This window comes from Rattus norvegicus, chromosome 19 (genome assembly GCF_036323735.1).
Source record: "Rattus norvegicus strain BN/NHsdMcwi chromosome 19, GRCr8, whole genome shotgun sequence".
Lineage (NCBI taxonomy): Eukaryota > Metazoa > Chordata > Mammalia > Rodentia > Muridae > Rattus > Rattus norvegicus.
In genome coordinates, this window is record NC_086037.1 from 1,353,475 (window position 1) to 1,375,779 (window position 22,305).

Below are 22,305 nucleotides of genomic sequence, written 5' to 3' on the forward strand. Positions count from 1 at the left end.
ACAGAGTTAAAAAGAGAATTCACAACAGAGGAATCTCAATATGAAGTTTAGCAAGAAGGAAGGCCCAAGTGAAGATGCTCCAAACCCACTTGGAAGGCAGAACAAAATAATTGTGAGAGGCAGAGGGAAGGATGGATCTGGGTGGTAGGGGAAAGGAAAGGGGGCAGGATCCGTACGGAGGGAGACAGGAGAGAAACCCAGAAGGCCAGGAGAATGAATAAAAACATGCACCTGAGGTGGGCGGAAAGGGCAGGGAGAACTTCTAGAAAGTCCCAGGAAACGGGGATGTGAGAGGCTACCAGAATTCAATAGGGTGATCTTAGCCAAAATGCCCAACACTGGGGAGGTGGAACCTGCAGAGACCACCTCAAGTATATAGACAGAGACTTCCGTAGAGAGATGGGACCATCCATCCATTTTCAAAAAATTTTGACACAGAATTGTTCCTGTCTAGAGGAAAGGCAGGGACAAAAATGGAGCAGAGACTGAAGGAAAGGCCATCCAGTGGCATCAAACTGAGACTAATACTGATGCCATGCTGTGCTTGCAGACAGAAGCCTACCACGGTTGTCCTCTGAGAGGCTCTATAAGCAGCTGACTGAGACAGATGCAGATACTTACAACCAAGCTTTGGACTGAGGTCAGGGAAGAGTCCTATGAGGTCAGGACTGAGGTCCTATGGAAGAGTTAGGGGAAGGACTGAAGAAATTGAAGGGATAGCAACCTTATTGGAGAAAAAGTGTCAATTAACTTGAACCCCTTAGAGCTCCAGAGAACAAGCCACCAACCAAAGAGGTTAGGCAGGCTGATCTGTGGTCCCCTCCCTTGGTTTGTAGCAAGACTGACTTGTCTGCCCTCAGTGGAAGAGGATGTGCCTACTCCTGTAGAAACTTGATGCTCCAGGGAAGGGGGATGCTTGGGGGTGGGGGACTGAGGTGGGTGAGGTATGGGAGATGGGGAGGTAGAGGAGTGAGGCTACCTTCTCAGAGGCAAAGGGGAGTGGGGAGGGGCGAAGAACTCTGGAAGGGAGGACGTGGAAGGAGGGATATTTGGAAAGGGAATAAATAAAATAATTTAATAAATATTTTTTTTTAAAAAGAAAATTATGAAGTATTCAGGGAATGGGGGACTGTGGGAATCGTTAGGAAGCAAAGGGTGCTGGGGATGCAAACAGTTTCTCAGTTCATTCACATACTCTAATTTCTGATTCCACTCCCAATACGAGTCCAGCTTCAGCGAAAGAAGCCTGACATTGTTCAACTTTTAACTTCTCCAGTCCCCCTTCCACAGTGCAACCTGACCCTGTGTCATTCATGGTCCACAAAGGAACTGCCTGGGCTATCCATCCAGACCCCGTGTCCTACCAGTTGCTTTCCACTTCAGTCTGCTGCCAAGCCATTCTTTCCAGTTTTGTTCTCCAATCTGCCAGCCCCATCTCTCCTCTGAGCCTTCAAGAATGCTGTCCCTGCTGCCTGGCAACCTCTGTTTCAGGAAAAGGATGATCTTTCCCTTCTCCATCCCATCCCATCCCACTTGTTCTCTGAGTCCTTTGTTTTGTTATTCTGTAGTTCACTGTAATTTTATTCACTGTTATCTGAGTCATTACTTGGGGATGGGGGTGGGGTGTTGTCTCCTTCATTCAAATCTTGTGAAAGGAGGAACGGTGTCCCTCTTGCTCACAGTTGTATCGCCGGTGGCAATGCTGTGACAGCCACATTTCAGATTAAAAAAAAAAAGAAAGGTTCTAGAAAAATCGATGAAGGGGCAGATTCCAGAGGCCCTTGTGTGTCAGGCTATAAGCTTTTAACCCGAGTCTGTGAACAATAGGAAGCCAAGAGAGAGATTTAACCAGGCCTGTGATGAGAGCATGGTATGGGTCTGCCTGACACAGAAAATTAAGTTTAAAATATTTTCAGTAATTTTACTCATTCTATGACCTCCCTGGCATGCCTCTGTGGTGATGTGATGATGGGCGCAGAAAACGATTTTCCTTTCTCCAGTAAAACATAAAACCTATTCCTGCAGGGCCTTACACGCACAGAATGAAAACGGAACCGACTGGCCCTGTCCAGACAGGCCAGAACTGGTTAGCAGGGGGGGCAGTGGGTCACTGACAGCAGAGGGGACTCTGGTTTGCAATTTTAAAGGGACATAAAATGCTGGCTGGCTTTCACAGAACACCGGGCTGAGCTGCAGAAAACTGTAAAATCTCCCTGTTGCAATATAAATATGGGATGAAAGTTGATTAACCAATTTTATGTTGTTATCTGAGCCTTCAATCCATTTGCACTTGAATTAAAAAGACAGAAATTGAGTTTTGGCTGGACAGGCATTTTCCTGCAGGCAACATACTCAGGAAAAAAAAGATAGGTTTCAATTCTCTCTTTACCTGAAATCTTTACCTGGCAGAGGATTTTCTTTACTTGGCTTTTGTTAAATAACTACCGGGGCAGGGATTCATATGTGGAATGAGTACCAGGGGTTCATACAGGGCATGCAGACCTCTGTAGAAAGAGGATCTACATTGGTTTTCAGGCTACGGTTGCTTTATTTCTTAACTGGATTGTAGCGTCTGCTCCCTCACCCTGCCCCTAAGATAACCTACATAGCCTTGGGCCATCATGCTCCCTGGCCTCAGGGGTGTCCTTCCAGTATGCCAACAAAGAACTTATGACCCTGCCAAAGTTTTCCATGTGTTCATTGACAAGGCTCACCACAGAGTTCTTTGGTGTTGATCATCAAAGCCGTCAACAATCCAACTACACATGAGTTTGTTTCTGATCTTGTCCCCCTTCCCCACCTCTGACGTTCTTCTGTACCGACATACCAAGTCCTGCTAGATTTCCCAGGCTTGCCTGTCTAGGCATCCAAGAAACCACACATACATTCACTCCTGTTGGTACCAGCCTATCCACGCCCCCATCCACCATCGTTCCCAGCTGTAAATGTGTTCATTCTTCAAAGCCTGATCAAGGCAGCAACAGAGACTGAAGCATCTTTCCATTTTCCTAGTTTGTATCGGAATGGGCCAGTTTGGTCAGATGAAATAAAAGAGAAGAGGAGAGGAGAGGAGAGGAGAGGAGAGAGAGAGAGAAGAAGGGAGGGAGGAAGGGTAGGGAGAAGAGAGAGAGAGAGAGAGAGAGAGAGAGAGAGAGAGAGAGAGAGAGAGACTGACTTGTTCTGATCTTAGTTCTGTCTCTGCCCACTGGCTTCTCTTCAGTTTAGTCTCCCGTATATTGTTTGATGTCTAGCCTCTAGACATAAAACTCGAGTGTGATTTGAGTCACCGGTTCTGACCTATGGTATTGGCTTTGAATTCCAAGATCTTGGAATTGATGGGAAATTTTTTCCTTGTTTGCCTTGGGCACTTTCTTCTTACTTTTCATGGGTTTAGTATTTATATTGGCCTCACCTTGAGAAGAGATTAATTTCATATAATCATATATAACTCTCTATTATTCCCCACCAATAACACAAAACCATTCAGTTTGGCCCTTAAGGCTTGTGCCTTTGACCCACAAGGTCATTACATTAAAGACCTGGACCAGTTTCTTTTCTTGAGTACACCATGAACTTGACATCTCTGCTTTATAGTGACCTTTGTTGTTCTTTAATGGGCCACCCTTGGTCAGTGAGAATCCTTCACGCACACCTTCCAAAATCAGGAATCAAAGCCCAGCTCTCCTAAACAGACATGGACTTGGGAATAGCACTGAACCTCAAGAAGCTTGCTAGAAATGAAATCAGTGACCTTGATTTTTATGAGAACTCAACGCAGCACATCACTGGGATAACTTGACTGAAGCTCTCTCGCTCCCTTGCGATTTCGGTGGTAGTTAAGAGAATGTTTCTGGTCTCCCGTCTGAGGTGCCATACATCAGAAGCAAGGTTTAGAGTGTGGCGGTCCCTTCTTGACTGAGTACTCCTGTAGAGACAACACAGTACCACTTCACAGCAGCTGCTGCTACGACAAATTCAGATGGTCCTGGGATCTTACTCCACCAAGTCTTATTACAACTTGTGGTTTAAACTTTAGAATTTCCAACATTGTTGAGGAAATTTTCATTTAGAAAATTCTCGACCTGAGTTAAGTCTTAGTTCTGGGGAGGGGCCTGGGAATCTTTCATAGAATTCCCAGCAGCTTCTTCTCATGCTGCCAAGCAAAAGGGCTCTGGGCCATTGCAATGAGTGGAATGGACAGCACCCTCTACTGGCCATCAAGACACCAGCTTCCATTGCTGAAGCTGATTTCCCAAGTGACCTTTCGACGCATCACTTCCTCTGCTCACATCCCAGTTTCTTTAATTGAACAATAAGGGACTGAGTCAAAAGATCTCGACTATCATCTGAAATGCCTCTGTGGCATGATTACCATAAGCGAGTGTCCCGGGAGCGTTCCTCTACCTGTGTGCGCTAACAACCATGCGTGATATCCCACCTGAAACACACAGCAAGCACTTGGTACCCGCCATGCCCCATAAATGCTTAAAACCTGAAACCCTGAAGCACGTGTGAGCGTACACTGTCACGACGTCTAACTCCAGGTGCTTTGCCTCACTAGAGTGCCACACTGACTTAGTTTGGATATTCCCCAGGGTAGACTCTGAGACAAGAGGAATTTACTTGGAGACAGACCCATGGAAGACACGATGAACAAGGGAGAGGCGAAATAGAGAAGGGAGGAGCGGCTGTGCAGGGTGCATTAAAGAGGAGGTCACTGTTACCAGCAACTAGATGCACTATCCAGGGTTGTCTGCAAGCCTAGGGAACCTGGGCCAAAAGCATCCCACTGTGTGTGTGTGGGAATGTGTGTGCCCACTCATTTATTGCCTCCCGACCCTGGATTGCTGAGAATCTTTCCAGGCATTAACTCTCTGATTCTTTAGTATGCTATCACTGTGGTCTATTCACGCTGCTGTTGCCAGGAAGGCTTCCCGGGCAGGCACACAGAAGCCACGCAGATCTAAGGCCCTGAGGATCAGTGACCTCTGGGGTATGTGGATGTCTATGATATACTGGAGTTGGCTCATTTGAGTTCTTAAAAGCTGACTGTCAACCTTTCAGGATTTCTTCTTTTGCTGGCTGATTATTAAACATACACATTACTAAAAATTACATTTAAAATGTGTAATTAAGCAAGTGATATGAAAGGCAAAGGTAATAAAACCTCAAATCTCATCTAATTATTTTGCTGTTATGCTCTATGCTCCCGAGGCAGTTGTCACCTAGCAATGCCTTTTTAAGAGTTTTCCTGGGGAGACATAAACAAATGTCTACCCACGTCAGGTGGGGAACCAATGACAGACCAGACAAACGATTCCACAACAGTCCAATTTAATGAAACTGTTTATTGGGTGCCTAATAGCAGAATGAGGGAGGTGTTGCATAGAGGAGCATGGATGCCTCTCAAAGGCAGCTGTATCACTGAAATGCCTACCCAGCCTTGAACCAGAGTGAGAATTGCATCTCCATACCTCTCCACAGAACATGTAGGCAACTCTTAGGGTCAGCAGACTTTACTGCCGGTATAATCTTAGGAAGGAAGAGCCTTGTGAATCTGGTCAATTTCAAAGATTTCCTGACACTTGTGAGTTGTTTACATCCTGGGTGTCTGAGGTGGAATATTTCAACTCAGAGGAAACTCTTATACACATACTCATATATGCAGCATGTTCATATACTGCGAATGCAATGTGCGGGTGTGTATGAACATCAGCCATTTAGTGAATACTCAGACATGGAAAGCAGTAACTGATATTGTGGATTTTATTTCCTGTTAAACCGTCAGTGATTAAATGTTTGTCAATATCATTGGCTGAGCTGTTTCCAATAAATACAGCCAGAGCACCTCCTATTCTCTAGAACCAAGGCACTTAGAATGCTGCTGCCCTGGTCACACTTGGGAAAAGGTAGATTTTCAAAGTAACCTATAGACTTGGGGAGGAAGCCTTCACACCCTCTTTTGTACTGATCCATACCACCAAAGAGAATGCTTCTTTGCTGCTTGTCTCTTCTCTGGCTTGACTCAGGTCTAATTCTACACATACACAAAGTAGGAACAGAGAACATCTTGTAAGGACCTTCAGTTGTAATGGCGTCTGAGAAAGATAGCATGTTAGGTGTTTGTTTCATTTGCTGCAACAAAACACCCAATCAAAGCAACTTGAGAAAGAAGGCCTTGTTTTGGTTTAGATTCAGTAGTTATGCTCCACCAGAGAAATGAAGTTATGGTGTCAGGAGACAGGGATGACTGGTCACATTATGTCCACCATTAGGAACCAGAGGACTGGACAAATATACTTGCATTCAGCCCCTTTTCTCCTTTTTATGCAGTATGGGACTCCAGCCTGTGTAATGGCCATGCCCATGTTTAGGGTTGTTATTCTCACCTCAATTAACCTAATCTGGATAATCCCCCACAGTCATGCCCAGAAATTTGTTCCCACAGTGATTCTAAATCCTGTCAAGTTGGCAGTCAACAGTAACCATCGCAGATGGGTGTTAGATTTTTTGACTTCTGTGTTAGCAGAAAGAGTTACCATATTTGTTGGGAGAGATTTGTAAGTCAGCAACAATGGGCACCATCCTGAGGAGCTGGAGAATGGTGACTACATTATAGGCCTCTTGCATTGTAACCTTAAGCATCCTGAAGCCCAGTGCAAAGCCAGATGTACAGTGGGAGTTGCACATCAAATGAATGGCTTTAGTCTGGAAAAAAGACATTATAGTTTCTTTAGATCTTCATCAAGATTGAATTCTCCATGAGATTTGGGCTCAAGAAGAAGCATGCATCCTGAACTGAATGCTCCTCTTTGCCTTTACTTGGATCCTGTCCTTCTTCTCCCATCCTGTCTCTTCCCCCTCTATGTCTCTCTGTGTCTACCCTGTCCTCCTCCTCATTGTCTCAGCTTCCCAGTTTTTTTCCCAAGGCCTCATCCTCAGTCTACAGTGCAAGCCCGTGCAAGGCATGCTTTGCCTCTTCCAATTACTTAGCTCCTTCGAGGCAATCCCTCAGTGCTGTGGAATTCTCAGTTCTGCAGGAGCGTATCATCAAATCTCAGGTCTGGTGTTAATGGAAAATATGCTCCAGGAAATGGCTTTCCCCTTTAGGGACAGCCTAGCTTCTGTCCTTGGGAGCCACCTCATGCTCCTTACTGGGAGAACCTGTATATTTCCCACTCAGTGCACTCTAGGGCACTGCAGGCTGGGGAAGTTCATATGACCTTTTCAAAATATGAAATACATGGCTAATTTGCAGCATCGTTGGGTCCCAGTTTCCCTCACACCTCAGTAGGGTTTTTATTAATGTGTCCTAGAGGAAGAGACCTTGGAATTGTGCTGCTAGTCCTGGGTTGTCATGGTGAGGGTCTGGCTCTTGGTTTCTTTTTCCTTAGTTGTTCAGGTTTAAAGAAAGTTCTAAGTGATTTCAACTCTACCCAGGTATTCATTGGTGAGTATGCACACCCACCCTGCTAGGTCTTGACACAGAGATAGAGCCTCTTTGTGGAACTGAATTACGCTGAAGCAAAGCCCTTAAGGGCCTCCAAATCAGCTGGCTCCATCACTGGCTAGGACTGATGCTCCCCTTTCTGTGCCAAGCCTGCCTATTCTGTCCCCACCCTGACTGTTAGGAAGGGGTTTATGTACTGATGAGTTACTGTGCATGAAGGAGGAGAGGGCACATAGCCCACACTCTGTATGGTTTAGGAAATCAAGGCAGGATTTCCTAGGACATTCTTTTCCAAGCTGTAGAAAGAATAATAAAGAGTGGGCAATCATCACTCTAGAGACCCAGGGAAGTTGTATTTTTTTCTAAAGCCTCCTAAAACCCTAAATTTTTGAGGTTAAGTTCCACATTCACCTCAAGTTCCTTTGCCTTTTCAATCAATTGGGGAAAAAAACATTCAAACACATTCTTTCCTCTATCTATCTATCATCTATCTATCTATCTATCTATCTATCTATCTATCTATCTATCACCTATTTTCTCTCTGTGTCTCTGTCTCTGTCTCCATCTCCTCTTCCTCCTCCTCCTCTTCCTCCTCCTCCTCCTCCCTCCTCCCCGGGGAGAAATACCTTCTCCCATGGAGCTTAGAGTCTAGTGAATGCAAGTTAAGAGATCAGATGCTGAAGTTGGCTTTGGACCACTCAACACTAAGGGTTTAATGTCCTGCAAGATTTTAATAATTCTTTCTGTGTTTTATAGGTATACCTTCAAAGCAACTACTTCCTATTTCTACCTCCTTGAGAAAGGCACAAAATATCCCCATCTACATCCTGTTTTGGTACCAGACTGATGAAGAAGAAACTAAAAAGAAAGGACAGTTGGCCAACAGAAAAGTGCCATGGAAGCGACAGAGCCATGCTCTAATAGATCAAGTACAAGGCAGATGAAGGTAAGCTGTTACGGGACATAAGACATCCAGCCTTCACTGTAGAACTTGACCATCATTTGAACCCAAAGAATAGAGCACATGCAAGAATAGTGAACAACCATGGCTTGTGAACTGAAATGATGAATGGAAAGGACTTGGGTCTGGAGAGGTGATTTGCTGTTAAGAACGAACAATGATTTTGTATGGGGGGATATATAAACAGAATCTACTGGCTTTTCTGTCAAAGTCTAAAATAAGGCAAAATTTTATTTAGAAGAAAACAACTCTAAAGAAGCCACTTGGAAGTTCAAATTTCTCCAGGATCAGCACTTCTTGAAATCAAAATTTGTACTTAAGGTTGTATCCTGTTATCAAAGGTTGTACTTTGCTAAGTCGTTATGAGTTAATCAACTACCTAAGCGTGTGGGCTCAAGCTCTGGCCTTTTGGAGTGAGGGATAGGATGACTTTGAGTCACTTGCCTACTTGATTTGGCACGGTTACACAATCTTCTGCAATAGTAACACTCTCTGCGTTGATAAATACTTTAGATTATGTGGCCATTTTCTTGGGATGCCAGGTCCATTTCTAATGCAGAGGAGCATTGAGTTTGGCTCCCAGCATCCATGTCAGTAGCTTATGACTGCCTGTAACTGTAGCTCTGACATCCTCTTCTAGACTTCACATGCATCTTCCCTCACTTGTGCACGCTCCCCCCCCCATACACACAATTCAAAATAACACAAGTCTTTTCTTAAAGGTTGCCTTGTACAGCACAAGGCAGATGGGTTTCTTTTGAGCTTGGCAGCCTGCAGAGCAGGTGCTACATGTACAGAGGAAACACTCCTACCTGCAGCATCCACAGCAGGGCTCCATGGGGCTTGCCAAGACACTGCAGGCTGCTTTCTAGTGTCCTGGTTTGCTCCTTAGAGTGTTTTGTACTTTTCAAGGATTGATAGCATCATCATGATTACCACCATGACCATTATGTATCCTCCTCATCATTGCTTGTTGTCACGGTCATCATCACCATCACCACCATCTCTATCATATTCTCCCCCTCCTTCCCCTGCCCCTCTGCCCACTCCTCCTCTTCCAGCTCTTCCTCTTTCTCATCGTCCTTTTCTTCATTCTCATCATTTGTTAATCTGGATCCATCAAGATCCTCTTTTAGTTTTTTCTACTTCAGACAGCTCCCCCTTCATATGTGTGTGTGTGTGTGTGTGTGTGTGTGTTTGTGTGTGTGTGCCTCAAACGTCATTTGTTCAGTTCTAGTCCCAGATCTTGGCTTCAGTTCACCTTCTAAAATGGCCCCAGAATGCCCTGTCTACTCATTTTTATTGAATTCTAACTCAAGTCCATCATAAGCTCATGCTTTCCAGGAATCTTCTTACTTTCTCCAGAGCTGCCTGAGCACCTGGCGCACATTACAGCCCAAGCATCTATCCATTTCACTCAGCATTTCTGCCAGTCTATGGGGTTTTGTATACTGGGGAAATGCGACATTGCCTCTGGGAGGAGCTAGAGCTCTTACAATTGTGCCTGCTCTGGTCCACCTGGATGCACGGATGCATGTGGCACTCCCCAGAAGCTCACTTGACATTCAGAGCGGTGCTCCACAAACTCAGGTAGAGGAGCATTAGCAGGGGACTGCTTGATAGTACCATGGCAGAGTTGGGGAAGAAAACATTTCTGTGTGGGGAACAAACATTTACATGGTTTGTCAAGATCCCGGGTGATTATGGTGAATCTGATGGTAGTTTGTGAACCCCTAACTTAGTAGATGCACATGGTAGTGTTAAGTGAGGTTGGGAATTACCTGGTGGTTCTTGGGAGTCTGACCTCCCACCAAACCAACTGGATGAAGGTTTCCAAGGATGAGTGGGCTGTGAAAATTCTAGCTAAACAAGTGCTCCAAGGGTGTTTTCTCATCTGGTTCATTTGAGAAAGCTGACTGAGCTTCAGGCCCACCCAATTAGCACTTAATTGTATCCCAGTCTATCCTCTTCTCCAGTTAGTTCTGCATCAATTAAGTTCCTTAGAGATGCATACTATAGTGTTTAATGTTGAATGGCCCTTAAAGCTGGGCTAAGGGTGACTGCTGACTGTAGCATAGAACACCGGATGCATTTTTGTGTAGTGAAAAAGGCATTTCTGGGATGGAAATGCTGAAACCTTTTTACAAAGCTAATGCTCAGGATTCTTCCTCATTCCTCAGCTCTCTGATGCCGAATGTCCCTGTTGTTTGAGGGACACCCAAGTCTCTCTTACTCCATGAGTTCAGCACACTGTCATCACCAGGATGTGAGCTCATGGCCCTTTGTTCCTCCTTATGTGGAGTTACCTAGAAATACTGCAGCCCTGGAGGGTGAGTTCTAGGAAGTTTCTGGTGTGGCATGTTTGCCTTTTCTTCGTACCCTCTTGGATAAGGGATTTATTTTATCCACCCGAAGTGGAAAACGGTGATTTATGTATAATACCAGTTCAGTTCTCAGCAACACTAATAAGAATTAAAACCAGTGGGGCTGGGAGATCTCTCAGTGGTTAAGAACAGTTGTTTCTCTTGCAGGGAATCAGATTGGTTCCCAGCACCCATGTGATGGCTCACAATCATTCCGTTTCAGAGATCTGGCACTTTTTTCTGACTTTCATGACCCCCAAGTATACACATGCTGTAAATATACACATGTTGTCAAAACAGCTAGACACATACAATAAAATTAATAAGCTAAAGTATAATTAAAATGGCACTGCAAAGAGTATGAATAGATGTTTGGTATGTTTGTGTGTGTGTGTGTGTGTGTGTGTGTGTGTGTGTCTGTGTGTGTGTGTTTTATCTCTCTCTGCCCAAAGGGGTATACCTTATTCTTTTTTTTACTGACAAGATCACTGAATGTTTGACTTTTATAATTTTTTCCTGAATGAATAAAAGTATTAACTTCTTAGCGTAAGTAACCATTTTTTAATCTATATTCCAGACTTGCTCCAGATCCTTCACTGTTCAAAGGCTGTGAGTATCTGTTTCGTTGTCATTAAAAATAGAAATGGGGAAAAAAAGCATTGTTTTGTAACTCTAAACACCTTTGGAAAATATTTAATATAATACACATATGCAGAGAGTTCGCTGTAAACTGCTAGCTGCACAATACAACGCAGACAATTTAAGTCATAGAAGACAGAGCATATATTTCATTCCTATCAAAGGAAAATCAAAACAAAACAAAACAAAACAAAGGAAATTATCAAAACCCAGTGTGGGTGGCATTGTGATGGAATTGGTGAACATATTTTGGGTGACTGTTTATCAGTACATCCAAGAGTCATAAATATTTTTACATACCTTTACCACCAAATAGCAGTTGGAGGAATTGCTGCAAAAAGAAAGGCTTTTAGAGGGGAGCGGGGATGTAGACGTCAGAGTAATTTACAGAGCTGAAACTAAAAAAATAACTTCAATGAAAATGGCAGTGGGTTTATGTAAATGACTGCACACATGTAGTGGAATTCCTCTGCAATTAAAAGGGCTAAAGAGAAAGCCTAGGCACAAAGCCTCAGTGATGGGTATGGCAAGTATAAGGCTAAAAACACTTTTGGACTAAAATGATACAGACTGATATCTTTACTTAGCAAGTAAGAGAGGCCAGGACCAGAAAGACGTGAGTATATTTGCTAGGTTGGCAGTTTTGAATTTATCTTATCCATGCAGAATCTCCCCATGTTTTAAATCCTTCTAATAGATCTGTGAGGCAGCTTCTATTACCTGCTTCTTGAATGAGGAAACAGTGTTTTATCAAATCATATGCTGAGGAGATGGGAGCTGGGGTCTGGTTGGGGTGACATCAGGTCACTGGGCTATGCCGTGGTTGTCCAGTGTTCTTGCTTAGCTTCCTTAACCTGATGGGAGGTTTTTGATTCATTATGCGTTCTCTCCATAATGCACTGCCTCATTACAGGCCTAGACTGGCAAAGCCATCCCATCATAGACTGCTATCTCCAAAGTGTGACATTTATTCACTGAGGAATTTTGTTATAGTGATAGAAAAATGACTGACACATACCACCAGGAGAACAGAACACGAGCTCAGTCACCTACCGGACTGTGGGGAGTAATGTTTCAAAACCATAGTTGTGGGATGACTTGTTTGATATCAGTTGATGACTGAGGGACTAGAAGATGGACATTTAAGTACCAAACAACTTAGCACGCAGTGAGTACTCACTTAAAGCGTGTGGTTCAGAAGAGGCAGCCTGCATTTTTGGCATTCGCATGCCCTTCTGATTGCCCTCTGAGGTGTTGTGCTTCAACAGAACAACATCTCTGTGGAAGTGGATTGATCTGCAAACTTGGCCAGTGATCCTGACTTGGGAGGCCTTCTCAGAGAGCAGGCTTGCTATTGCAGAGTAGAATGGGCATTTTCCTCACTGACAGACAGAGCCTTTAGAAGCCAGTCAGTTCCAGCCACGGATTGGTAATTGCCCCGCCCCCTGCTAGTGCTTCCATTCTTGGCTCACACAATACAATTCAGTCTCATGCTCGTTTTTTATCTCCCTCAATGGAGCCTGACACTGGACAGCCATCTGTATTAGGATCTTAGGCAACCAGGACTTTCCCAGAGTTGCCATCCACACTGCCATGGCCTCAGTTCAGCCCCTCACTAGCTCTTCTTCAGATATTATGATGGTCCCCCAACTAGTCTCCCAGCATCTTGGCTTATATGCCTCTCTTCTGTTCACTGCAGCAGGCAGTAGGCCATTTCTAGAGTACAAACTGAGTCGTTTCACTTCACTTTTTGAAGCACTCACAGGCTTCCAATTGCCACACAGCAGAATTTCTCAAACTGAATTTGATGAGCTTTCTCTAGGTAGCCTGGGATGAGATTCATAACCTAATACAAAGGGGAAACCCCTGGTTAAGCCAGGGTCTTTATACATCGGTTACAGGACTTCTCAGAACCTTTAATAAACTGAAGCAAGCTGTGGGTTTCCAAAGGGATACTGTAAAATCAACCATTGCTACTACATTTGCCTTCTTGGCAGGCTGTCTTTGGTTCCATTGAGCTAGAGTTTAGAACAGCTGAAAAGCCTCTGAGTCCTTCAGTTCAGTACAGATATGTTGTTGGTGTTGTTTTCTGACCTCCTGCTCATCTTTTCAGCTCAAATTCCTGTATTGCCCTCAAATTCTTGCTTTCTGATAACTCAGTGCCTATATACCTGTATTTCTTCTATCTGAAATTTTTACTTGCTCTTTTCCTTTATAGCCTGCTTAATTCTTATTTATCCTTGGAACCTCAATACAGTCTTGGCTTTCCTGGGAAATATTCTCCCATTCTGACCTATCCAACTCTATGAGGGCTGGCTCTTCAACATCTCATGGTTTCCCATTATAGTAACTTTCACATAGTCTTTTTATAATTTTTTTAACACAGATTTCTCTATGTAGCCTTGAACCCTATTTCTCCTTTCTCACGTCCAAATGCTGGTATTACAGCTATGATTCACCACATCTGGCTGCCTCACAAACTCTTATAACTGCCTGTTCATCCACTCATTGTGCTTTTTCCTTTAGTTAGGGCTGGTCCTGCTACTTAGCTACTAATAACCCATTCACTGCTTATTGACCAAATGAACATAGGTTGGGTGAGCGTTCCTGATCTGAAATTCTAGGCCAGAAGGCCAGAAGCACTTTAGACTAGAGAGGAATTTTTTTCCTAACAGTATTTGGAAATATTGTGCAAGTATTATGATATTTGCATATGCATTTTGTGGAGGAGACCCAAGTCTAGTCATGAAATTCATTCATATTTTATTTAGACATCAGACACATAGCTTAAAGGTAAGTACATGTAATATTTTCAATAATTTGGCACATAATTAAAAGTTCAGCAGTGTGTAATTCTCCACTTGTGGCATCGTGTAAGTGTTTAAGAACTTTCAGTTCATTTATATCTATCATCTTTCTATCTATCTGTCATCTATTATCTGTTTGGGTTTCAAACTGAGATCAAAATAACGAACATAAACAATGTAAGGAAAGAAGCATTTATTTTTGCTCACGGTTTCAGATGCTTCAACCCTTAGTTGCTTGGTTCCATGAGCAAGGAACAGCACTAGAATGGGAGTGAGAGTCAGAGATGCTTCTCATCCCATGAGAATAGGAGGCAGGAGAGAGGCAGAAGAGGCCAGGAGTAAGGCACTCTTAAAGACCAGTTCCCATGCCTTTCCTTTAGTGAAGACTCACATCTCAGGTTCTAAAAATCCCAGAAGCATTGTCAGTGGCTGAGAAAAAGCACCCAATACCTGAGCCACCATGGAGACACTTCAGTTCCAAGTCCTGACAGTAGATACAACCTGAACTGAGAAAGAATGAATTTTCTAAGAATCATTGCTATGAGGGTAAAGGATTGCCCAAGGGCAAGCACACCAATGGGTGATACCCTCTTAGGTGTACATCCATTCATCTAGGATCCATAAGTGGCTCCCTTTATAACCTTCCCCCACATCTGCTCCCAGCAAAGCTGGCTCCTGAGACCATGACAGTTCCCATGAGCAAAACCTACACCAATTTACTTATTCTTGAGAATCTGGACTTCAGATGGTTGTTTTAAAGAAGGTTGTTTTAAAGAAAGTCAGTAAACTCCAGAGCTCTGGTGGTCTTTCTGCATGTGAGCAAATGGAGCAACAGAAGCTGTAGGGAGGGAGAGGGAGGAAGGCAAAGCCTAGGCATTATTTGTGAGGCAGCAAAGATGAGGGGATGTGGTGGCCTGTATTCTTAAGCTCTTTTAGGTTTCTCTCTTCAGCGTGTGTTAAGGCCTGGTTACCTTCTCTGCCTTTGAATTATGTGTCTATTGTTACAGTAAACGTTCTAATCCCAGCTCAGTTTATTTGAAGGGGTTTCAGCTTTGTGTTATCCATGCAGCCTCCACTGAACAACATCTAGTTCTTTCTCCTTGGAAAACCTGAAATGCCGATAGGCCTCTCAATATGCATCTCTGTCACAGCCACATTGTGAATATTAATGGCAATACTTAAGCAGGTCGATTGCACATTGAGAATATGAAATATGTGTGTCGCTTGAAAACAAATGATTGTCAACATAGCGCCCTGGCTGAATTAGTCTCTCCCAGATTGTCACACCTGATGGGAGGGGAAGCCGAGGCAATGCATTTATGCCAGACTTTATGGATCCCAAGGTCAAGACCAAGATGTACAGTTTCAGGAAGGTGCTTTCCCATTAATGATTTGTTATCATTAACTTGACTCATGGGTGGATTTATAGAGAGGAAAATGTTAATAAAAGGCCCTCGGAGCTCTGTGGCTGCTTTGCTGAGTTGTCATTTCATTAAGCAAATTTGAGACAACGTAATTGCTACAAGATTCTACATATCTGCAAATGAACTTGTGAATTTATTTGGGAAATGAATGGGTTTTAACTTGGCTTGTTGAATTAATTCTGTCTTCTTTTTTCTCCAGAAGATGTTCTGATGACGAGTTTCTAATAGCTACAGCAGGCATCCCAAACAGTTTATTCTCCAGCAGATTGCAGACGGATAAATTCTGACTCTGTCATGCCACAATGGTATGACCATATCCGAGTCTTAGTCTCCTCATTTGCCCAATGGGATAGTAATATTTAATTCATGTGGCTACTCATGGGTCTGACAATGATCATTTGCAAAGCTAGCACGCAGGGTTGGGGAGATAAGTCAGTCAGTAAAATGCTTGCTGTGAAAACATGAGGACCTTATTCCCACCTACATTTAACAAAACAAAATGGGTATAGTGATTTGCAACCCCAGTGCTGTGGAGGTGGAAACAGGAGGATTCCTGAGGGTCGATGGCCAGCCAGTCTAGGCAACTTGGTGAGCCCCATATTCAGTGAGAGGGCTTTGTAAGAGAGCATTAAGGTGAAGAAATGACTGAGGAAGACCCAAGGTCAACCTCTGGCCTGTACCTGCCCTTACCAGTATATACATATGTACCCGTACATACACATGTAAGAACATAGACACATTCACATTGTTAGCACCTATTATTTCATAGTTTCTAGATTTATCTATGTGTGTATGTGTGCCATAGCACAGTATGTATGTGTGCCACAGGTTGTGTGTGGACTTCAGAGGATGATCTGTAGAATATCAGTTTGCTTTTTCTCTCATGTTAGTGACAGGGGTAGAATTCAGGCAGACAGTCTTTACCACCTGAGCCACTTTGCTGGCCTTATTTATTTCATTTTAAAATGTCACGATTGCTACTGTAAGAACAAAACATTCACACACATACTAACAAGTGTGAACGTGTGACCACCATTTGTAGTTTGGGGGCTCTGGTAGACATGGCTGGGGAATAGAGACCAGCTATCATCAAAGCAAAGTTGTCCCGGGCTTCAACCTGACACACTGTATTTGACGGCCACAAAATCCACATGTGAATCTGGACACACAGTGGGAGTGCCTCACAATCATTAGTTGCCTGGATAATTTCGTGTTTGGAATATTTATATTTTTGACTGTTTTATAGTACTCTAATTCCTTCTTTTTTAAGTCTACTCGGAGCAGCCTTTCTTTGAGTGCAGCATGTGTGATAAAAGTGCAGTGGTTGGTGACAACCCTTTGGTACTCTAGTTCCTTTGATTACTTCTACTTGTCTTTCTTCTGGATCATCTTCTTAGCACCCAGAGGTAATGGTATCTCCACATGATATCAATGCCCCCCTCCGATTAACTCATTTATTCAATAGGACTCTCCCTCCAATGGTGTACAACAAACGAATATCTGTTCCTATAGGGTTTACATTTTATGGGATGAATAAATGGGACAGTGCACATCTCAGAAAGTAAAAGACAGAGTTTATTACAATGATAACTGATGTTGATGAGCTGGGCAGATCAGAGAAGGAGACTTAATGCGCCAGGACCTGGTGGAGACCATCCATTCAAAGTAGACTGACTGGGAGCTGCAGAGATGGTTCAGCAGTTAAGAGTAGTTACTCTAGAGGACCTGCAGTGGGGTTCACACTGGATAGTTCACAGCCATCTGTAATGTTTGCTCTAGAGGATCCAATGGCCCTGGCTTCACTGGACACCTGTACTCATGTGTACACATGCAAATACCCTCTCCCCTCACATATACACATATTCACAATTAAAATTAATAAAAAGAAAATCTTTAATGTAGTGTTTCTGGGAGGGTATGTGTGGAAGAGGTAGTATTTGAAAGGATACTAGAAGAGAACGAGGTGACTGCCACTCAGAGATATAAGGGTTGGGTGAGAATGAATGTCATAAGGTGGAAGAGAGTGAAGAACGTGAGTAACAATTAGGAGGCTGAAGTGGCTGAAGTGGCTGCAGTGACACATTAGTGAGAGGTAGAGAGGCAGGCGATGAAGGCAGAGCAGGCAGCAGATGTGAATGGACCTAGACCTTGGACCATTCAATATTGAAACTTTGGCTTTGATCCTGCTATGCTTTGGCTAGGAGGTACCCTGCATAGATGGGTTCCTGGGTGCTGAGTGCTAAATCCTCAGCTGGTGGCATTACTTTGGAAGGGCATGGAAACCTTAGGAGATAGGATCTAGTTGGACTGGGGGTTGGTTTTAGAGGCCTCTTACTCACTGCCCTTCCTCTTATCTGTGCTTCTTGGCTACCATGATGTGAATTGTTCTGTCCCCCTACTATAGTAGATTTATGCTTCTGATGGAGTCATCTTTTCTGTCAAGTATTTTGGTCACAGTGATGCAAAAGTATCTAATTCCAGCCCCTAGTATGGAGGTGAATTAGTAAAATTCATCCACAGTGCTTGAGGGCTTTGATTCAGATTGGCAGGGCCACCTTCACTGACAGTACCACACCCTTGAGCTATAGACACCCGGGAATGTGACTAGGGAGACTAGAGTTGAGATACTGAATCTTTTATTTTATTTCACTTGAATTAACCTAAATTTAAAAATCATTCCTTGATTCAGATATTGGAAAACGTTTATAACTGCATTTAGAACAACTCGAATACATGAGTTCTTTAGCTGTCAGTTTATGGGGCCTAAATATAGACCGGGTATTTCCGATAAAAATTTACTATCTAAACGGAAATATGACATAATTACAGAAGACACTGGATTGCAAAAGCAGAAGATGACAAAATTAAGGTTAAAAAAAAACTCCATTGTAGTTTTAGACTAATGTTGAACTAATTATATTTTGAACACTTTGGGTTCGATAAAGTAAAATAACATGGATTTCACCTGTTTCTTTTTTGCTTTCTTAAAAAAATGAATCTTCTAGAAGGTTTAAAATGAAAGACATGGTTCACATTCTATATCTATCAGAGAGGGTTGACTTAGGAAAAGTTTCCCACCTACCTAGCAAGCACATATTAATAGGCTACTTAATTCATTCATCGTGAATATGTGGGGTACTTGCAGGGACAGAGCACAGTGCACAGAAAGGAAAATAGAAGGGTTCTGTGACCTCATGAGACTTAGAATGGAAGAGATAGAAAAATATACTTCTACTTTTAGGGTTTGGATAGCAAGTACTATGTACATTCTCCTGGATGCTGATTTCTTTGTCCCCAGCTGATAGCATTAATTTGGAAGGGAACAGATACCTTAGGAGGTGGGGTCTAGGTCAGGACATCATATGTACATGCTTATATAAGTACATGATAGCAAGAAATAATGAATGAGGAGGCCATGCATTTGAAAACTATGAGGAAGCAAAAACTAAAATGATGAGAAACCATGGTGGGAGAAAACAGCACATTGGACAGGGCCTTCGGAACTTGGTGGGCAGTAGAGGAAGGTTCTCTGAGAAGGAGAGAGATAAATATTGCCAGAACGGTAATTATCTAAATTGATACTGAAGTGTTCCCTACACAACCCTCACCATGCTGTAAAGATAAGTTACCAATATCTCTGTTCTTATGAGCAAGGCATTTAGCTACCCAGAAAACAATTTCCTTGAAGGAAAAGAGGGTAAACCTTAGTTGCAGGTTTATGTGGGGTTTCTGCTCTGGGTCAGGTGCATATGAGCTCCTGGGAAGGACTTGAAATGTAGGTCTTTGAGAGATGGAAGAACTGAACAGGTGCTGGTTTCATCCAGTTTAGGTGAAAAAACCATAGGAGGCAAACAGGACCTGAATATTCAGAGGACTGGATGAATAACACACACATGGGGGAATGGTAATTAACACCCATGGACAGAGACCCAGTGAACGACGGAGGATACAGCAGTGCTTAGAGGTGATGGGATGTTTGAGTTCTGAATGGAATGAACAGTGGGGTGCTCAGGGCAGGAAGGGAGGTGGGGTCTGGTGACCAGTGGATTTGGTTTCTTAGGTTCTAATTCACCAAATCAAGGGTCTGAGTGATAAATGAGATCTAAAAATAAACCAGATATTCACAATAGAAGTATCTCTTGCTAGAATTGAGATCTTCTAATTATAAAGTCCCTCTGTGCTAGCATCCATAACTTATGAGAGAATAGATGAGGGACAGGACATCTCGATTATGTTTTTGATGTTTATCATATGTTGAAGTCTTAATGCTTTGTTTGGATGGTTGGGTTAATAGAGTATGTTCATATTAATTTTATTTGGTTATTTTTTAATTAGGGAGAAGATGTAAGTAGATAGAAAAATTTAAATGACAGATATGAATCTCATTGTGTTTTCCTGGAGAGCACAGCTGCTTGTGGTTCTGATGTGTCTTAAGGTTTTACTGCTGTGAACAGACACCATGAACAAGGCAAGTCTTATAAGAACAACATTTAATTGGGGCAGGCTAATAGGTTCAGATGTTCAATCCATTATTATTAAGGCAGGAATATGGCAACATCCAAGGAGGTATGGTGCAGGAGGAGCTGAGTGTTCCCCATCTTTATCTGGAAGTTGCTAGCAGAATACTGACTTCCAGGCATCTAGGACTAGGGTATTAAAACTCATACCCACAATAACACAGCTACTTCAACAAGGTCACTCTTTTAAATAGTGCCACTCCCTGGGCCAAGCATAAACAAACCATCACAGGATATAAGGTCTGCACAGCCCAGCCCAGGTTTCTTCCCCAAGGAAGTCTTTAGAAGACTTTTGAGTAAGCCTTCTAGAAACCCATGTAGCAGTGCAGTAAGCTGCAAGTACATTTTAAGGTCTTGGAGTCACATTGGCTGCCCACTAGAGGTTATGACATTAAATCCCATCTTCTCCTCAAAGGGAAACATGGTTCCAAGATCACATGTGCGTGATTTCTTTCCACTTACATCATTTGTTTGCTGTCCCTTGTTACTCTAGTGTGAGAGTTTCTAATTTTGAAAATTGCATATGTGGGATGCCTCGTTGGTAGTCAAATAGAATAGATGAGGGTCAACCTTGAATCATAAGAAACTAGTGATTGTGTTGAATCCTTGACAAAAGTGCAGAAAGGAACCTAGTTCTTTCGTGTAATACTGATGGAAATTGAGATGTAGAGTAGAGATTTATACAAGGTCATGTGATCAACTGCCTTTTTCATCATTAGTTATCTTCTAAATGGAATCGCATGGGGCAAAGTTAGTCCTCATCCATCTGAGGCCAGACAGAAGTGAACTACCAATCTTCTAGTTCATTACTGAGACAATAAAACCAAGATTTATTGAACACTGACCTTGGGTCAGGAAAAACACTGGTGATGTGGTCCTAGCCAAGTTAGGAATCATTGTTTTCTTCCTAAATCTATAAACATGCACACATTCCTAATCCCCCTGGTCTTCAGAGACATCTTGGAGACCACAACAGCTCAGTTGGCTTTCTTCCCAGAAGAAGGCCAGTGGCTGCAGACTTTTGCTACTATACCTGAGCACAGGCTGAGCTGGGTTGGGCCAGGTTTGGAGGACTCAGTCACTGATGATCTTCTCAAAGGTTCAGAGCTGAATGCTTGGTAGTAGAATATGAGGGATCTGCCGCAGTTACAGGATATCCCACATTGTGTTTATAAGTATGTCTCTTGCCATCTGGGTCCTGTCCTCACACTAGCCTACATTCTGGGGAGTCAAGTCATGTTACACATACGCGCGCGCGCACACACACACACACACACACACACACACACACACACACACACACTTCTTTTTAATGTATTAATGTTTTCCAGATCAATATTTTAAAAATGTACAATGGAGTAAAGCTCTCAGCGGCTGTGGACCAGGACATGGAAGAACGTGGGTAGTGGTAACACATAGGAGGCAGGAAGGACTGTTGGTACTCGCCTGCTGTTCCCTGTGGTCACAGGTTTGCTGACAGTGTTTTGCACCCCTAAAACTTACATTCTTTATACAAAAGAAACCTTCTTGAAGGGTAGCAATAGTTGATGTCTGTGGGTCTGCAATTATGAATGATTTTTATTGCTAATTTCCATTTCTTTATACTATGCATGTTCTTCACAGCATTATATTAATTTATAGGAATGATAGTTGAACAAAGAGATTTTATTCTTTTTCTCCTAAAAGATCCAAGGATTTCCATGGAGCAGATTGCCAAGTCGGAGCTAAGAAGGCCTTGTCTAACTCAGCTGAAGACCATACTACCTAACTCTCCATCTTTTATTCTCTGACTCCATATCTTCATCAGAAAATAAACAAACATTAACAACCTGAAGGTTTTATGTAACTTATTTGAGTATCTGTGCTGGCTACTCTTATGTCAACTCGATTCACAAACTAGAGTTATCTGAAAGAAAAGAAACCTAATTGAAAAAATGCTTCTGTAAGATTTAGTTCTAAATAATTTTCTTAATTATTGACCTATCAGGGAAGGCCTGGCACATTGAGTGTTCAATCCTAGGGCTAGTGGTCCTGGGTTCTACAAGAAAGCAAGCTTAGCATACCATGCGAAGCAAGCCAGTAAGTAGCACCCCTCCATGGCCTCTACCTCGGCTTCTCCTCCAAGTTCTTGCCTTGTTTGAGCT

The 22,305-nt window shown here is 42.9% G+C and overlaps 1 long non-coding RNA gene across 3 annotated transcripts in view; it reads left to right on the forward strand.

Annotated features, from left to right (window-relative positions):
• LOC102556295 (uncharacterized) overlaps positions 1-21,996 on the forward strand; it is a 34,525-nt gene extending 12,529 nt beyond the window's left edge. For 2 of the 3 annotated variants that reach the window (XR_597108.4, XR_005496758.2), the window contains 6 exons: positions 8,207-8,396; positions 11,352-11,383; positions 15,844-15,949; positions 19,469-19,608; positions 19,980-21,629; positions 21,848-21,996. This is a non-coding gene — a long non-coding RNA (uncharacterized LOC102556295). The remainder of the gene's footprint in view (positions 1-8,206; positions 8,397-11,351; positions 11,384-15,843; positions 15,950-19,468; positions 19,609-19,979; positions 21,630-21,847) is intronic. The other variant, XR_597109.4, reaches the window with a different exon arrangement.
• The last annotated feature ends 309 nt before the right edge of the window (positions 21,997-22,305 follow it).